The following is a 16,915-nucleotide window of genomic DNA, read 5'->3' on the forward strand; positions in this document are numbered from 1 at the left end:
ATTCAATGGGGGAATGTTAATGAATACATAAGGGAAAATTTTAAAGCAGTACACTAAAAGTAATGAATATGAGGTTTTCATAGGTCAGGGAAGAGAGGCCTCTATTAGGGCAGGTGTCTTGTATTGGTAAAGCATAAGGAATTAGACGAGGAAGGTTAGGAACCAACTATAGATTTCCTTGAAAGAAAGTTTTGGCTTGATTTGAAGTTATGGAAAGCCAGGAAAGACTTTGAACAAGTGTTAAAATGAACACTTAATGATGATCAGAATTGACCTTGATTATGTGCTGGTCCTATGCCAGGGACTCCTCCTACTGTAACTGTCCTTTTAACCCCCACAAAACCTCCATGCGGCCACTGTTACTCTTATCCCATTCAAGGTTGTGAAGCGAAAAAGTGCCAACGTGGCTGTGGACTCCATACCCCTCCCTGCGGATCTACACCTGCAACAACGCACACTCAGTCTCTTCTCCGTCACTCCCCACCAAAACCAAACAATAACAACAAAACCCAAGCAGACAAATCTCTTACAAGAAGATTTCTTTTCTAAAATTATTTGCAAGGTCATCTCCCTCCAAAAGAAAAAGTTTCCACGGAATAGAGCAGAGAGAGAGAGAGCCTAGGTGTTTAAGCTCATTTGGGAAACCATCAAAGTCATAGAAGTTTGCATTGTCATAGCTATGTTTTAAAAAAGGCGGGGGGGATCAAATCCACACTGTCTGATTCTGCAAGATGCAAGCTGGAGGGCTTTCTGACACTGTACTCAGTGCTCAACTTAAACCATTTCATGCTTGTCTTTATGTGGTTACTCTTGTTTCTTAGAAAACAAGGGAATACTTACAAATAAAGCTCTAAGAACAAGCTTTATACAATCCTGTAAGTGGTCCTTCTGAAAAGTTTTGCTTGGTCATGACCATTTCTTAGAGAGGCTCTATTTTTTTTACATTCTATATAATTTATATTATTATTATTTAAACATGCTGGCTCTTGTGTTAGCAAAATCTCTCAAAAGGCAAATAATGCTTCGAAAATGTGTTGACTCCAAGAAATTTCCAGGAAAAAAAAGTTACTGTCAAAATCATTGTAAAATCCCTAATAATTTAGAAGGGGAAGTGTGTTTTAACTTTACAGCAACTTGCTTCTAAATCTGTGTTGTGCATAATTGGTAACACTGATTTTTATTTCATCCCAAATGAAATAAAATAGCTGAACTCTCAATGATTAATAAATAGCTAGCTGTTGTAAAATAGCACACATGAGGTCTACTCTAGAGAGCCCTATTATACTGAATATCAGCCCAATAACAAAGATATGGAAATGGTATGTTCTAGAGGGATTTACAAATTACAATAGGCATTTCTCATCATGGAAGGGGATGATGTGAGAAAGTTTGTAAAACTCATTTGGAGACTATAACAGACAAAAATCCTTGACATTGAGGTGTCCCAGCATTTATAAAAGACTCTCAGCATTACTTTCTCAATTCCATAGGTCACACTTTTAGAATTGCCATCCACTTCCCTTTCAGTTCTGACCCCGACACATCAGTCATCACCCATTGTTTCCTCACTGCTCTGTAGATGGGCTATCCAGATATTTTTCCATTACCAATCTCACCCATGATTAAAACACCCAATTGCCATCTCAACTCTGTAGATAGCCTTTCCTCCTCCTCTTTCATTTTTTTTAAATATCCCCAAAATGTCTGCTGACGTTAACTCCTGTATTTGCCTATTCAGCTGTCTGTCCACCCATCCATTTGGCAAATATATAGAGGCAACTACAGCTCAGAGAGAACAAGAACAGCCTTGGAATTCAGACTGCTTTGCTCTCTATCCTGGTTCTGTCACTTATTATCTCTATAAGCTTGAATATTTATTTAGCCTCTTTATTCTTCAGTTTCCTCATGGAGAGAATGTAAAAATAAACCACCTTCATGGCGTTGCTTTGAGAATTAAAGAGAATAGCTTTTAACAATGATGTTAAATGCTTCAAGGGAGAGGTAAGTGGGGCCAAGAGAGCTTAAAACAGGGATCTGACCTAGTCGAGTAAGATCGGGGAGGATGCGATGGGGTATCCTGCTTAAGAGGAAAGCCAAAGAATGAGTAACCCAGTCAAGAAGGAAAGAACATTATAAACACAGGTCACGTGCTGCGAGGAATGAGGATGAGCACAAATGGAGATGGAATGTCAGCAAATCTAGTGCAAAGAGAGGAAGGTGAGGCTAGAGAGATAGATGGAAGACAGCTGATAAAGGACTTCATAGGACAATTTATGGGAGTTGTGAACTGCTGGCCGTTATCAGCTTTGATGAGACATTGGCTTGCAGAAGGGCCTGACTAGCTGACGGTAGACACATTGGGCTATTTTTTTTTTTTTTTTGGTATTTCTGTAAATTTTATTTTAGAGATAGAGAATGCATACTTAAAAGTGCGTGAGCAGGGGAAAGGGGCAGAGGGGAAGAGAGAGAAGAATCTTAAGCAGTTTCTGCGCTCAGCACTGAGTCTGACTCAGAGCTTGATCCCAGGATCCTGGAATCATGACTTGAGCCACAATCAAGACTTGGGACACTCAACCGACTGAACTACCAAGGTGTCCAGACAGATTAGACTATTTTAATAAAATAATTCAAGAGAAAGACAATGAGAGCTTGTGTTAGGATTGTGGGGATGGACACAGAGAGAAGTGGATGGATTTAAGAAATATCTAGCAAATAAAATGGTCTGAACTTGGAAAGAGTTGCAAGGGGGAGAGAAGATGAAGAGGAAGCAGTTGTGGATAACACAGTTTCCTGACTTGCATATTCAAAGGACAGAAGTTCATGAGTCTGAATTGGGACATTTTGCACCCAAAAGGACAAAATCTCAAGGTATTTTTTCATTAATTCACTATTTTTGAAGGCTACGTGACCAAATTTAAACTTTTTATGTCTAGAATTCAAGGAGTTTTACCAATGCCAAATGTTTCCACTCTTTCTTTCTCTATGGTTTCTCCAGGCTAATCACATCATTCTTTGGGCATTTAACTTGCCCCGTCTTCTTTCTCTCTCCTGTTTTAATTTCCTTTCTTTTTGAAATTTGTTAACAATTAATTGCCTTCATGTAGCTTTTTATGAGTAGTACGTCTGATTATAATAAAAGTCTACTTTCACTTCCATCTCTATGCCCAGCACTATGGTGCTTATTTGCATGATTACTTGTATTTACTACTACATGACTTTAGAAACTCATTCTTTCCTTATTTTATATGCATATTTTCCTCCTATCTATACTGTACATTGTCTCAGATCAGAGATCAAGTCTCCAATTTATTTTCTATTTGTCCTTTTTTTCTTAGAACAATTTGCAGAATTACTGGAACAACAAAAAGAAATACTTTGTTGTCTGACCAAATTTTCCCAGCTGGGTGGGAGGAGATAGAAAATGGCTGACTAATGCATACTTTGTTCATTGTTTCAAAGCCACAGAAATCTTTCATCAGTGTTTTATTTCCAATTTTTCCCCTCATGTCCCTCTCAATGGATGGAATTCACTCAAAAATGCCAAAGCATAACAAGTCAATGTGGTACAGTGGAATGAGCATGCATGTTGGGTTCAAACAGCAGGCTTTATTTAGCCTCAACTGTGTGATTTTGGACATCTCATTTAACCTCTCTAAGTCTGAAACTCCTCATTTAAAAAATGAAAATATCAGTATCTAATCTACATATTCATTCATGTCTTATTTGCCCCTTCAGTATCCCAGCTTCATGATATTTCCAGATATAACCTGGTCACTTTCATAAATACATTCATATCCTGAATATGTATTTCCAATGGAACTTGATGCTGTTTCTTTATGTTAGTATTTGCAGAAAGCAAAATTCTAAACAGGGTTTAACTTGAAGATTTTGAGAAATAACACTAAAACACAGTAACTATTTCAAAACCTTCTATAAAGGTCAAATAGATACTTTCGATGCCAAAATATTCTAGAACTGGAAAGTGACAAATATATTAGAACACCCACGGAGAAACCTGTTTTCACTTTAGAGTAAATATTTTTTTCTCACAAAAATATTGTTGCGTTGAATGGTAGAAAACTGCCAAAATTTAGAGGAAGTTAAGCAATATCAGAATGCAATTAAAAATAAATTAGTCATAGCTGTGATCAAGGGGCTTTCCGAACTGCACTTGAGAAGATCAGAAAAATTAACACGAAACTGCCATTGAAGAGCAAAACTTACTTGTATAATTTTGAATAAGAGCTTAAAAATTGAAGATACAAAATGATATTGGCTCTTTTTAAATATGTTCCTTCAGCCTATACCAAATTAACTAATCTATAAATCAGAATATGTCATCTTCGGCTTACAGAGTCATCAACACTGGAAAGTCTAGAATATCTTAAAGTCAACATATTGTCAAGGTTTTAATGTTTTGGTGACAAGATAATAAAATGATCCAAACAAGATTTATTTAACCCAGCAAATAGCAATTTTGCCCCATATTAACATTATATTGATATTGTTTTCCAAGTGTACTTTATAGCCCTAAGGAAAACCTTAAAGAATGAGAATTGGATTTTAACTTGGAAAAACAGCTGAAACTTACCAGTTGGAAAATTTCATTGAAATAAAAGAGATTTTCTTTACTTTAAGTTTTTACTTAAATTCTAATTAGTTAACATACAGTATAATATTGGTTTCAGGAGTAGAATTTAGTGATTCATCACTTACATACAACACCCAGTACTCATCCCAACAAACACCCTCTTTAATGTCCATCACCCATTTAGCCCATTCCCCAACCCCCCCCCCCCCCCCGCCATCAATCCTGAGTTTTCTCTCTGTAGTTAAGAGTCTCTTAGGGGCGCCTGGGTGGCGCAGTCGGTTAAGCGTCCGACTTCAGCCAGCTCACGATCTCGCGGTTCGTGAGTTCGAGCCCTGCGTCGGGATCTGGGCTGATGGCTCGAGCCTGGAGCCTGTTTCCGATTCTGTGTCTCCCTCTCTTTCTGCCCCTCCCCTGTTCATGCTCTGTCTCTCTCTGTCCCAAAAATAAAATTAAAAAAAAAAACGTTGAAAAAAAAAATTAAAAAAAAAAAAAAGAAAAGAGTCTCTTATGGTTTGCCTTCCTCTGTTTTTTCCCCTTCCCCATGTTCATCTGGTTTTGTTTCTTAAATTCCACATATGAGCTAGAGTGTATTATGCTAAGTGAAATAAGTCAGTGAGAGAAATACAAGAGATTTTAAGCGAGCTCCTCTTGTGAACTTTTCTCCAACATCAAGTGAAGCAGTTTTCTGCTCTACCTGGAGATGGAAGTTGGTAGAATGTTGGCAGGCCTCTAATCCCATAGTTATGGAGAACGCCAGTTGAACTGCCTTTCTAGGCTGCCAGACTCCTCCCAAGCCACATCATCTGGAGTAGTGACCTGAGAAGGTAAATCAGTGGGTTTCTAGAGCTGCTTGCACCCCTCCAGGCAATGCCAGTGAATTTGACCGTGGGATTCAGTTCATTCTCTCTTTCTGCTACCGTGTGGTGCTGCCTACATTTCTTTCCATCCTTTAGAAACCCCTCATGGGAAGTCACTATTTCTTGCTCCTGGAGACACTGTGGGGTTGCTGCAGGACCTCAGGGATGATAACCAATTGTCTCAATTCGAATCTTGACTCCACCATCTTCTCCTTTAATTGGAACTATGGGGAACTCACTTCCTCAAATTAAGCCTCAGTTTACTCATCTGTTAAAATGTATGTGACTGTAAAATGACCTAAACTCCAGGGCTGTTGAGGAAAGAAGATAGTTTAATGCAATATGGTATGGGCTGAATCCATGTAAATGATTGATACCTACTGAGATGTATTCTGTGAGCAGCCCCTGTTCTCTTGACCTTGTTATACAACTCTTCCCCCAAATGTACCCATATTGGATATCATTTCACCTGGGACTCTCAAATGAACAAAATAATTGAATCTAACAAACTGTTATGGTTTCTTTAACATTCTCACTTGAAAACTCCTTCTTGGCTCAAATGTAACCTACTCTGTGAGGCCTCCTCAAGCCAATTGAGGAACATTTCTGCCCTTATCTGGTCATCCCTTCAACGACCATTGCCTACATTGTTTCTCACCAATCCCTAATAAATACTTCTCTTTCTTCCTCAAAACTAGTAACTCAAATGCAAGGTGTTTGTCTTCAGCTCTATCTTCAGGGACAAAATATAACAGTTAATCATATACATTAAGTAAACAAACGACTATGATAACAAATTAATAGCTGAAAACATTGGCATGATTTCACATTTTTGTGAAATCACATCCAAGTGTTAACTCAATCAGGTAAGAATTATTATACAGATGTTAGAGCCAGCTGGCTTGGTGTAGGGCAATCCCTACCTTAAAAAAATCCTTCATAAGACTTGGTGATAATGGCTAGATTTCAGGCATTTCAGATGCTTTGAGAGAACCAAAAGTTAGCACTCTCACCGTTAAGAAATGGGACAAAGAAGTAACGTAGCTGGAGCCTACAGTATTTATTACAGAAGCACCTGATATTGGAGACTGTGTTTAATGTTTGTGATTTTATTCCTAATCCTCAACTACAGAACTGGCTTGACTACACACCTTATCACAAAGGTCTTGTCCCATTTTAAGACTGAAAACACAGTATTAGCTTCTCAAAAAGTAAATATTTGATGACTGGATCAAGAATGAATGAATTTCATTAGGACCCCAAGTATGGAGAGATGGTGTCCAAACTACAAAGGGTATTATTATTTGAAGGAGAGAAGAGAGAAGAGGGGGTGGCTGGACAAAGAACTAAAACAGGAGACTGCCTTCTTTTCCTCCTTCTCTTCCATCTTTAATGGGAATTACCAAGTGTTCTTTTTATGCTGGTAGACAACCCAGGGGAGAGGGAGAAGTTAAACGTACACGAAGAAGAGGGATAACCAAAGAGATAGAATCTTAGGGAAGACAAAAGAAAAGTTAGTAAGTTAATAAGTTAAAAGTTAATAAGAACATTTGAGAGCTTAAACTTGAAAAGATGAGGGAACACTTCCTTCATTAAATAGAGGAGAAAGGAAAGGCTGTGGTGGGGAAAGCCAAGTAGAGTTTAGATGACCATGGGAAGAGCTTCCTTTTTGATTGCTTCTGTTTCCACCATAAAATATGGGAGTTGGGTTGGGGGTGGGGTTGCTGGGGAAAGGAGGTAGGAGATTTTAAGGGAAAAACAAGATATAAAATATTGTGAGTTATGGGAAAGAATAAGAGTACTAGAAAAATGTAATAGGCTATAGGGCAGATTTGAAGACTCGATTAAGAACTGGTGACTTTCTTAGCATAAGATCCACATACCTAGAAAATTAAAAGTTGGCCGTTTCTAGTTTCATTGGGAGTTATATCTAAGCATTAATTGGATGCTTCAATTTTTTATTTTATTTTTTATTAAAAAACTTTTAAATGTTTGTTTATTTTTGAGAGAGGGAGAGAGAGAGAGAGAGGCAGAGAGAGAGGAAGACACAGAAATGAAAGCGGGGCTCAAACCCACAAATTGTGAGATCATGACCTGATCAAATTCCGATGCTTAACTGACTGAGCCACCCGGGCGCCCCGCCTTTTTAAAATTTTTAAATGTTTATTTATTTTTGAGAGAGAGAGAGAGAGAGAGAGAGAGAGAGAGAGAGAGAGAAAACGCATGTGAGCGGGGGAGGGCGCAAGCTTCAATTGTTACAGAAACTTACAACTATGCTTTGAGCAGACCAAGTCAAAGGGAAAAGAGAAAGAAACTCAGGAGTATACTAATATCACTTTTAACTTATACTGCTTTTAAGGCACATCTAGAGAAAGATCTCTGGGTTTTCATAAGATGTCTGAGAACTTTTAAGTAAAATATTAAAATTTTTGAAGCCTGAAAAAATTAAATAAAATATAATTTAAAAATTGGGAACATGAATTTGAATTGTAGCTTACTTCTCTGGCCTATAAGAAGTTGTCCTCATCTACAACCCTTTCCCAAGGCTACAGGTGCAGGTTAGGCAGAGGAATACTTTGCCCCAGAATTCAAGAATTCACTAGCAACTGCTGCAGGTATTCTGGAGTGTTCTAGAAGAGCTGCACATACAGGATAACCACAAAGGGGACAGGTAAGGAAATGTTAACTGACTCCTCTCTCTCTCCCTCTCTTTTGGCCCTATCCTAATTCAGGATCATGTAACTTTTATCCATATTATTATGTTGGTCTCCATTTTTCAAAGTAAAATGTTTCTAATCTAGCTGGATTAAAATCATTGAATGGTTTTCCACTGCATTCACAACAAAGATCCTGAATTATGGTCCTAAATATCTGGCTCTTGCCTCCCTCTCCACACCCAACTCCTACCACCTGCTCCTCACTCTACCACAGTGTCTTTTCTCAGGGCCTTGAAGAAGCCATGTTCTCTCGTGGCCTCAGGGCCTTTGCTTTGTTATATTACCCAGAGTTTTCCAGAGAAACTGAACCAACAGGAAGTGTGTGTATGTACAAACAAGGAGAGAGAGAGCACTTTGTTTGAAAGAATTGGCTCACATAATTGTGGGATCTGGAAAGTCTGTAATCTGCAAGGCAACCAGCAGGCTGGAGACCCACAGAAGAGTTGACATTGAATCTTCCAGTGTGAAAGTCTTTTGGAGGACGAATTCCTTCTCAAGAGACCTTAGCCTTTTCTCTCACACCTTCAGCCGCCTGGATGAGGCCCATCCACATTATGTAAGTTAATCTACTTTACTCAAAGTTCACTGATTTAAATGTTAATCTGATCTAAAAATGCCTTGACAGTAACATCTAGACTAGTGTTTGGCCAAAAACTGGGTGCCATGGCCTACCCAAGTTGACACACGCAAGTAACCTTCACACCCATGACACCACTTCTGCCCACGATGCTCTTCCTCTTGACTAAATTGTCACTTGTCTGGCCTTCTTGACCACCTCCTCCCTAACTGGGTTATATCCTTCTGTTATAGGCTCGTAGAAGGCCCTGTATTTCTCCATCACAGGCATGATTTAAAATTTTTCTTAATGTTTATTTATTTATTTAGTTAGTTAGTGACTGAGTGAGAGAAGAAGGATCAGAGAGAGAGGGAGAGAGTCCAAGCAGGTTCCATGCTCAGCATGGAGCCCAACACAAGGCTCAATCCCATGACTGCGAGATCATGACCTGAGCTGAAATCCAGAGTATGAAGCTTAACCAAACAAGCTACTCAAGAGCCCCCACCACAGGCATGATTTAATTCATAATGTATTTGATTCCTGTTTGGCTCTGTCTTGTCATGAATATAGAAGCCACACCTAATTGTTCACCACTATGTTTGCTGGTCCCAGGCACCATGTTGCACAAAGTGTATGCTCAGTCAAAACCAATAAGCACAAAAAATCTCCATATGTCTACCAAGTGGAATTTATAATGTATTTATAATCATCACTCACTTGTTTCAAATGTTTCATCCATAATAACTATAAATAATAGACCAGTAACATTTACCAGGTACTTTCAGTTTGTAGATACTCAATGTTAACTTATCCTATCAGATACCTCTTTTGTACGATTTTAAATCTGCTCAACCTTATTGTCTCTGAGGCTCTTGACCACCATTCCACTCTAGGCCTGGTCCTTGTAAAACCAATTTCTCTGGGGCAAACTGACTGCACTTACCTCATGCCTGGTTATTCCATTTCTCCCCTCCAGCCCCAGGGTTCCTCTCTCTGTGGCTGCTGAGATATGATTGTTTCAAGACCCGTGAGGCTCCCATACTTGCCCAAGCTAAAAATGTGGGAGAGATGAAGTGCTGAGGATGAGGAACGAAACTTGGACCAATAGAAAGGGACAGAAGACAAAGTCTTCCCCCCTTCCCTAACCCACCAGTCCCAAAATATAATAGTGCACAGGGCCCCTTGGGAGATGGTCCCATGAGACTCAGTAGTCACACAACATGATACCTGGGACTGACCAGAAGTCAGATACAATCCCCCCTGCCCCACCCCCCCTCCCCCGGCCATTTCTGCTCTTTCCTTTCTTGCCTCACTGCCCTTGTCCTTCATTCTGGATTTCCTGGCATTAGACTCCTCTGTATAGTCTTAATGCATAGCTTTTGTACTAGGTTCTGTTTTCTAGAGCACCTGGGCTTAGACATTCATTTCATTTTCACAACTGGAGGATGAGATCCAGTTTGTGTTTTAAATGCTCATCTTGGTGCAGTGTGCTAACAGATTGGAGGGGGAGAAGGGAGGAAGTGGGGAACTAAGGAATTTATGGCAATGGTCCCAGTGAAAGATGATGGTGCTAAGGAAAAGAATGCCAGCTGTAAAAATGGAAAAAAGTGAACAAGTTTGAGATATCGCTTCCTCTTCCTTCATAGTCCTTTTCATGTGAACTGCCATTATGTATTTACATACTTGCCTATTCTACTATGAATGTTCTGTTTGTAGGAATTGCTAGCATGCTTCAGAAACATAGTATATTTGTGTTGTATGAATGAGACAGCATGATAATTCCAGACACTCAGGAAAACAGCAATAGGTTGTTCAGAAGGTTACAGTGAACTAACTCCAGGGAGGAAAACAAATATATATATTCCATATATATATATATGGAAAAATGGAATATATATATATGTATATATGTATATATACATATATACATATATATATACATATATACATATATATATACATACATACATATATATATGTATATATATATATATGATGTGTTGATAGGAAAAGGGGCAGATATTCATTGTTATGACAGGACAACAAAAAATAAATAAATCAAGACTGTCTCAGGCAAAATCTGGATGTGTGTTCATACTAAGCATATGTGTACTGCATGTAACTTACTATGAATTTTGAAAGTATAATAGTCCAATAATTCTGTTAACTAAAGTGTATTTCTAATAGAAGCTGTGTTTGCCAAGGGTTTATTAGCTATTAGTCTTCATCGCTGAATATAAAATGTGAAATTTTTGTTAAATTATTATCCATTAAAAGAAGAAAACACGGACATAATCAGGAGAGAAATACTTTTTAAGCCCTCCTGGCTGAACTTAGCAATTTTGAAAGCAGTAGAGACTAGTTTCTAATAGCCCTGGAGTCAGGCAGAATATGACTTTTAAATCTCTTACTCCATTTACTTTTTACTTAACCATTTAGGGATTCATGTCTGTATCATGATAACTAGCATAATGATATTCTAATTGTTACAACACTTTGACCGTGACAGGAAGTTTACTCCTGGGTGAAGCCAAAGTAACAACAACAACAGGACTTATTGATTCATTTATTCCTTCATTCAGCAAATAGTTGCTGGGGCCCACTATGCAATAGGCATGTTCTTGATACCGGGATATAGCGGTGAAGAAGCAGGCCAATCTACCGCTCGTGTGATGCTCAGACACTTGTGGAAGAGGCGGAGAAGTTACACAGAGGAACCAGCCATCATAGATAGTGGCAGATGTGGTTGGTTTCTGTGAGCAAACAGGCAGATGAAGGGTAGAGAGAGTAATAGAAAGTACATGTTTAGAAGAGTGACCGATAGGACTTCTCTGAGGAGTTGGATATTTGAGCAGTGGCCTGAAGAGAGTGAAGGGGGTGGTGATGAGAATAGCTGAGGGTCTGGGGGGGAGGAGTGGGGGTGGGGCACAGTTCAAGCAGAGGGAACAGCAAATGCAATGGCCTCTGTGAGAGTCAGTTTGGCCTCTTCCAAACAAATCAGGAGCTTCAGAGGAGTGAGCAAGGCAGGAAGAATGATGAGATGACTGTGAAAACACAATGAGAAGTTGTTGAGTAGGAAGGGCCCAGGAAAGACTTGGTTCAGAGTTTAAGTTCAAGTGTGATGTCACTCAAACTTGTTTTCTCTCCATCTCTTGGCTTTATTTCCTCCTGTTTCCATTGTCAGGCAAGCTTCCTCCTCCTGGTGTCCAGATCCATCTGCCGCTCTAGGTGTCCTGGATTCATTGGAAAGAGGGTCACCCTCTGCCTAGTAGCTCCTGCAGAACCTTTAGATAATCTGTAATTTGGCCAACTTCTATCTACAGTCATCTCTACAAAAATCATAGGACCAGCAATTGATTCTATGTCCTCGACTTTGGCCACTCAACCTGTACATCTATCTGGGTCGAAGAAGTGGAGTAAGAATAGAGCAGGGATGCAAAAGCAGGATAAGGCACTGTGCTCAAACAAAAATCCAGAGCTATTAAAGGATGTAGGGTGAATGGATGCTGGATGAAAACAATTCCACTACACAGGGGAACCATAATAACTTCCATCATCATCATCACTACTACTATTATCAATAATGGGAGAAAGGCATGGTAATTAAGTTATGTACCACATCCTTTAGTGTTTATTTTCACTTTACGTTAGCAACTCAGCAAACTTTATGTGGTTCTTTTTATTTAAAAAAAATTTTTTTTAATCTTTATTTATTTTTGAGAGAGAGACAGAGTGTAAGCAGGGGAGAAGCAGAGATAGAGGGAGACACAGGATCCGATGCAGGCTCCAGGGCCTGAGTTGTCAGCACAGAGCCCGACGCAGGGCTGGAACTCATGAACTATGAGATCATGACCCGAGCCGAAGCTGGATGCTCAACCAACTGAGCCACCCAGGTGCCCCATATGTGGTACTTTTTAAAATATGGGTTAATTTCTTCACAAGGAATCTTCTATAAAAAAATAACTTTTAATCTTTCAAAAATTCCAGAGTAAAGAGCCTCATCATTTATTGCTAATTAGAACCAGATGGAACCGCCCAATGATTGCATATAGTAGTATTCTGGTGGCCTTATTTGGAAAATTTCAGTACATCCACTGATTACCGAGGGGATAGCCAGGCTGATCTTACCTCTATAAAAGCATATTACACAATACAGTGGTCTGTGACAGAAAATTGTGAGTATGGACTCAATATATCTTTTTTCTCTTGAGAAAAAAAGAAAGACAAACATATTATGAAATGGCTAATCCAGTTAACCAGATAAAAATAGTTTTTAATCTGTCCAGTAAATATTAACATTTAATTAAAGGTGAAAATTTGCCCCACAGGCCTTAGGTTTGTCAGACTTTTGATACTTTCAGTGTCTCATTTACTTGAGAGCTTAGATAAACTATGTGGAAAATATCAACCACATAATTCTGTTATGCAAAGCCCAAATTATTGAAATAGTATTGCTTGTCAATTTAGACCTCCTTAAATTGTACTTTTAGATAAAGTTAGCATATTTTCAGCTTTATAATACTCATGTATATGTAAAAACCTTACAACATTAAAAAGTAAAACAAGTTTATTCATTTCAAAATAATTTTTTTTAATTCCACAGAAGCACATACTGTAAACAGTGGAAATATTTAAACCATATTTGTAGTTTGGTAAATTGGCCTTTACACAATGGTTTGGCTCAAAACCACATTTTCAGATTTTGGTTTCAATATGGTTATTTGTGCTCATGCATTTACTTCTCACTCTTCAAATATTGAAGTTACACAAGGAGTCTAAAAATAAGAATATATCTATCAATGCATTGGAAACTGAGATTTCCACGAAAGACTGAGAATCTTTGAGAAATTGTTGGAAAATACCAAGCAGATAGAGGCAAAGGAGAGGTCCATGTTTTCGGTAGGTCAGTAGTATTTCTCACTGAAAAATGTGAAAAATAAAAATCTAATCTTGGAATGATAATGACTGGAGGGAAGATTTAGCTGCTTAGATAATCTGGAAATGAGTACTATTTGTCCAAGTTCTTTCTACTCAAGTAACTTGCCACAGCAGATTTTTTTCAGACCTCTCTTGATGTACTACAAATGCAGAAACAACAACTGTCTGTTGAAGTAGTAAGGAATTTACCTAAAGGCTTAGCTGCATAATATATTTCCCTTTTCCATTCGAAAATGCAATTCAAAACTAATTCTTGGCCACCTTACAGGCTAGAGTGGGCCAGAAATCAGTCACCTGCTTTAGTGGCTGGACAGGACCTGCTAGAAAGGAGAAACACATCCTTCCCTATGCCTGTGGCCATCTGGATCCCCAATCTAGCACAGTCAAACCACAGAAAATACCAACATTCTTTTCCTCTTTCACAGGGGATGAAAACTTAAACACAATCTCTGAAAATAAACACAAGTCATATTTCTAGGCAAACATAGATCTTCTGTTTAAGAATATGCATAAAAAAAGAACACCAGGTATGTGAAAAGACTCAGTAGTCCAAGAGAAAATAGTGCTGAAAAATCCATACAAATCCTGTGATATGGACTTACTTCATGAAACAGGAAAAAAAGCCCCAAAAGGTCTTCCATCTTATATTCACAACAGAATCTGAGAACGTTGTATGTACCAACATGGAACAATCTGAGATTAAGAACCCTTGTTTCTGAGGAAAATCATCATTTCTAAATTTGTTTTTTAAATTTATTTATTTTTGACAGAGACAGAGTGCGAGCATGACCTGGGCAGGGGCAGAGAGAGAGGGAGACACAGAATCTGAAGCAGGCTCCAGGCTCCAAGCTGTCAGCAGAAAGCCCCACGCGGGTCCCCAACCCACGAACCATGAGATCATGATCTGGGCCAAAGTCGGATGCTCAACCGACTGAGCCATCCAGGCGCCCCATTTCTAAAATTTTTAAAACAAATCTCAGACAGATGAGATGTCTTGTAAGTGACCATCTCAATTAGTGGCTTAGAAAATAAAGAGAGTCTCTCAGAAGTAAACAAAAATGAAAAAGGAGGAAAGATAAGTCTCTGAGAGTGGAGCTCTAAGAAACCCAATATATTTATAAGATAAATACCAGATGATAAATGGAAAAGAAACAAAAATCAAAGAAATAATAGAAAAAACTTTTTTTTAGAGGAAGGAAGACTATAACTGTAATTTTAAAGAGAATTTTTTTAATGTTTATTTTTGAAAGAATGAGAGACAGAGCACAAGGGGCAGAGAGTGACAAAGACACAGAACCCGAAGCAGGCTCTAGGCTCTGAGCTGTCAGTACAGAGCCCAACATGGGACTGGAACTTAAAGCGCTGAGATCATAACCTGAGCCAAAGTCAGAAGCTTAACTGACTGAGCCACCTAGGTGCCCCTATAATTATAGCATTTAAAGGAACTACTTGATGCAAAGTAAATTAATGAAGAATAAAAGAAAAACATATGTACATATATGTTTTATTTATTTATTTATTTATTTATTTATTTGTAATTTAAGAGATAAATAACAGTTTCAGCAAGCATCCATTGTGGAGAAGGGGAAGTTAATATGTTACCTTCAAAGGGGAAAATCTAGGTAATTACTTCTCTAAGAAAAGCAAGGAGACAATGGAGCAGTATCAACAGAGATTTTAGAAAAAAAATGTTTGCAAGCCCAACATTTCATATATTCATTAAAGATAATGTTCAGTTTTGTGACCAGAATTTGTCTGTACCTTCAAATTTCCATTTTAGTCTTCAATTTTAGTCAGGCACATTTCTTAACGTTCCTTGAAATTGTGTGTGTCTATGTGGCTATTATCTTTCTATTGATCCAAAGAAATGTGACTGGAAGTGTGTAAACTTCCATTTTCTCCTCTCTCTCTCTTTTCCTCCATTCTTCTGCTTAGAAAATGGATCTGGGGTGCCTGAGTGGTTCAGTCATTAAGCTATGGACTCTTGATTTTGGCTCAGGTCATAATCTCATTCGTGGAATTCAGTCCCACCTTGAGCTCTGTGCTGACAGCATGGAGCCTGCTTGGGATTCTCTCCCTCTTCCCCTCCCCTGCTCACATTCTGTGTGTGTATGTGTGTGTGTGTCTCAAAATAAATATACATAAAAAAGTGGGTCTGATGGCTGACACTTGGGCAGCCATATTTTTAATTTCTTTTTTTTAATGTTAATTTATTTTGGGAAGAGAGAGAGAAAGAGATAGATCACAAGTGGGGGAGAGGCAGAGAGAGAGAGGCAGATACAGATCCAAAGCAAGTTCCAGGCTCTGAGCTGTCAGCACAGTGCCCCACCAGGGCTTGAACTCATGAACTGAACTCAGGGACCGTGAGATCTGACCTAAGGCGCCCTTGGGCAGCTATCTTGGGTCACATGTATGATGGATGCTCCCAGGATGGCAGAGCATAAAATCTGAATCACCAACAAAATTCATGGAGCTTTCAGGTCAGGTTGGGATTCCTATGCCGACTTCTTTTATATGAGACGGAAATAAATTTTAATGTGTTTAAAGCCATTGTTTACTTGTTTTTCTCTTAGATGTAGTCAAACCTGATCTTAACCGATATGATATACAAATTAGAAAACAAATTTCACATGATTGTAAATATTCATAGAATAAGAACTGAATAGCTTTCCTGAAAAAAAAATATTTAGAAAAATATTCTAGCTTTCTGAGAAATGAATGTAAATAATGTGCTCAAATATGGGCAAAACTGGTTGTAGGAGAAGTGGCCAGAAGCACAGCAAAACTTGGGAGTTGATGACCAAACAATTGTTAAAATGGATACAATACAGATGCTAAGTGTGTAATATAACAATTACACCAATACTAATAATCTGGTTCTAAAAGTCAAGATTATTCTACAACGTGTGGAAATTATGGAATGTGGAGGAGGGAAATACAGCACACACACTGCTCATTTGATGAGCCAGGATCAGTGATTTCATTCTAAACCAAATCATTCCATTGGAAGAGAAATAGAGATTCACATTTTTAAGTATATAGGCATCCACAACCAGAATGAAAACAAAGTTTTTATACTTTTTCAGATAATATAAAGCAATAGAAACATTGGAGTTATGAAAAGGATTTGCACAGAAGAGATGGAACAGCCGGGCAGCAGAAATAGCCAGAAATTTAGCATAAGGTGATAGAAGTAAGTCTTCATTAGTCAGAACAATCTGGAGTGCAAGTGAGACAAATTTGACTCTAAGTTCAC

The 16,915-nt window shown here is 38.4% G+C and overlaps 1 long non-coding RNA gene across 11 annotated transcripts in view; it reads left to right on the forward strand.

The window, feature by feature from the left end:
• Positions 1 to 5,231: 5,231 nt before the first annotated feature.
• The window catches only part of LOC109499251, a 77,087-nt gene continuing 65,403 nt past the window's right edge, over positions 5,232 to 16,915 (forward strand). For 2 of the 11 annotated variants that reach the window (XR_006597186.1, XR_006597194.1), the window contains exons 1-3: positions 5,238 to 5,415; positions 7,994 to 8,119; positions 8,454 to 8,721. This is a non-coding gene — a long non-coding RNA (uncharacterized LOC109499251). Of the gene's footprint in view, positions 5,416 to 7,993; positions 8,120 to 8,453; positions 8,722 to 16,745; positions 16,853 to 16,915 lie in introns of all 11 variants that reach the window. The other 9 variants (XR_006597188.1, XR_006597192.1, XR_006597195.1 and 6 more) reach the window with 8 other exon arrangements.

This window comes from Felis catus, chromosome B1 (genome assembly GCF_018350175.1).
Source record: "Felis catus isolate Fca126 chromosome B1, F.catus_Fca126_mat1.0, whole genome shotgun sequence".
Lineage (NCBI taxonomy): Eukaryota > Metazoa > Chordata > Mammalia > Carnivora > Felidae > Felis > Felis catus.